This window comes from Primulina huaijiensis, unplaced genomic scaffold (assembly GCF_012295235.1).
Source record: "Primulina huaijiensis isolate GDHJ02 unplaced genomic scaffold, ASM1229523v2 scaffold36477, whole genome shotgun sequence".
In the NCBI taxonomy this organism is placed as follows: domain Eukaryota; kingdom Viridiplantae; phylum Streptophyta; class Magnoliopsida; order Lamiales; family Gesneriaceae; genus Primulina; species Primulina huaijiensis.
This window is the reverse complement of record NW_027358516.1, coordinates 1-2,421: the sequence shown is the minus strand read 5'-3', so window position 1 is coordinate 2,421 and position 2,421 is coordinate 1.

Genomic DNA, 2,421 nt, shown 5'->3' with positions numbered 1-2,421 from the left:
TATATATATGTCAGTATATGTATTCTACGGAGTAGAGTAAATGACTGGTGATTAGTGAGGTGCATGACACTCAAAAATCAATCAAAAAATATCTAATTCAGGTACATCGAATAAAAATATAATAGAATAATAAACTGTCAGTCCAAATATTAGCTTTGGATGTTATTTGAATGAAATATAATTTTCATTTTTTCTTCTAATTTCAGCTTATGGTTAGCTTGGTCTCACATAACTATTTTATACAGGTATCCAAATGAGGTATTTCTTTAAAAGATTGAGTTGATTTGTGTAATTGTCGGAATTGTCGTTCCATCTATTAATCGTATATTGGTTTTTTCTAATTTTAATATTATCTTGTGTATTATTTTATAATTAATATATATTATATTATATATTATAATCATTACATCATATAAGTTTTGTGCATCAATTTAAGGAAAAAAACATTTCAAACAATTGTATACATGATTATTTTCTGAAATAATTTAACCACTCACTTTAAAAAATCAATTTAATAGTATTATTATTTTAAAAATTAACAACAATGAAATTTAACAGATAAAATCGTTTCTCATCTTCATGATTACACCAAGTGCTTTAATTTAACACATATAAATATCGTCAGTGCTAAATAGATTATTATAAAGATTTCACTATATTCAAATATTCATAAACAAATCAAAACATATTCAATTATCATAAGTTTTGTAATGTTTAATTAATAAACAACTATTATATATTTAATTGTATATCACATAATTAGTCTAACGAAGATAATAATTGGGGTAGCTGAAGAGAAAAATAGCTAATATTAATGAAATAAATGGAAATTACTTCAAAGCCAATAGTTAATATCATTTGTCACGATGGTTATTAACAATTTTAAATCAGATTCAATCCTATACGGCAGACCATGCACGCACTTCACTAGCCAAAGAAAAGTTTTACATGTCCGTAGTAAAGACATACTAACAATGACAAATCTTGATGTGATGCTGATTGATATGTTCCGACATGATAAAAAAATATAGTAGTCAAAATATTTATTATTCCACAAAGATATCAAATTTCAACAAGACATAACTCAAAGACTATTCAAAAGTTAACTTTCGAAAATGCACAAGTGACTACTTTTCAAATGCTATATTTTTTTAAAACAGAGAATAGCATTCTTTTTGGACCACCAGTTATGTACTAACAATATGAATATGGAATTACATGAAACTATGGTACATGACTTGATTTTTTCAAATGTTATTCAACAATTTGAGCAGCTTTTAAAGTGTAACAAAAGTTACTTATATGAAATCCAATCGTTAAGGAAATAAAATCTTGTTATCCAAATGTAAACTCGAATATTGAGTTGATAATGCGAAAAAAAAACTTTAGTCACTGAGTTGCAAGAAGCCAAATTTAGGCAAACTTAATTTTTGCTTGAGAGAATTTGATCATTTAGCAAGTAATTCAAGTTACACTAATGATCAAAACATGTTTCCATTTTATTTATTTTGATATTTACGTATATTTTTTTAATCGAATAATATAATTATGCACATGTATCATTGGCATCATCAAGAAGATTCGATCATTAAATATTTTTCAAAAACAAGATGACATTGTTATTCACCGGAGGGAAGTAGTTTTGTTCAACACTTTGTGAAGCTGAATATCGAGATCGTCCCAAGGTATTGCAACTATAATTAACTTTACATGCTTAAAAACATTTAATTATTTTGTATACTTTCTCACAATTAATGTTTCAAGTACCAGATAACAATACTGATTCAAGATGAAAATGAAATAACTAGGGTGACGTTGTTCAAAGAGATTGCTGAGACATTTATTGGTTGCTCTATCAAAAAATAATTGACATGCATACTAAGGTGAACTAAAATATTTATTTGAATAATATTATAATAATCCAATACATATTGCCAATAACTACAAATTTTATATTGCATAAAAAATTAATATGGAGCATTTAACAATATTTGATCAACCAAGAAAATAAGATCACAATTTTCTTTTCAAATTAGACAAGTCTGTCTCGACTAAAAATGGAATAACAACAATAATTGTGGATGGATTTGAGAAACCACAGCTCAAGAGAAATAATGATAAAAAAACAAAGAACTGAAACATCAATGAAATACAAAATGAAGATAAGTAAAGAACGAACGCAAACAAAAGGACAAAACATGTACAACATGAAGATAAGAAGACAACAAACACTAAGGAAATGACAAAACCACAGAAAAAGAAACAAAATTCATCATGTTTCAAAGGAGAAACCATAAAAATTCAAGATAATGAAAAAATAGATGATTTCATTAAAATGATGAGGAAATTTAGACAAAACAGTCAAATAGAGATGATCCAAAAACTAAAAATTAAATAAGAAAAAATTTGATAATGCTTTTT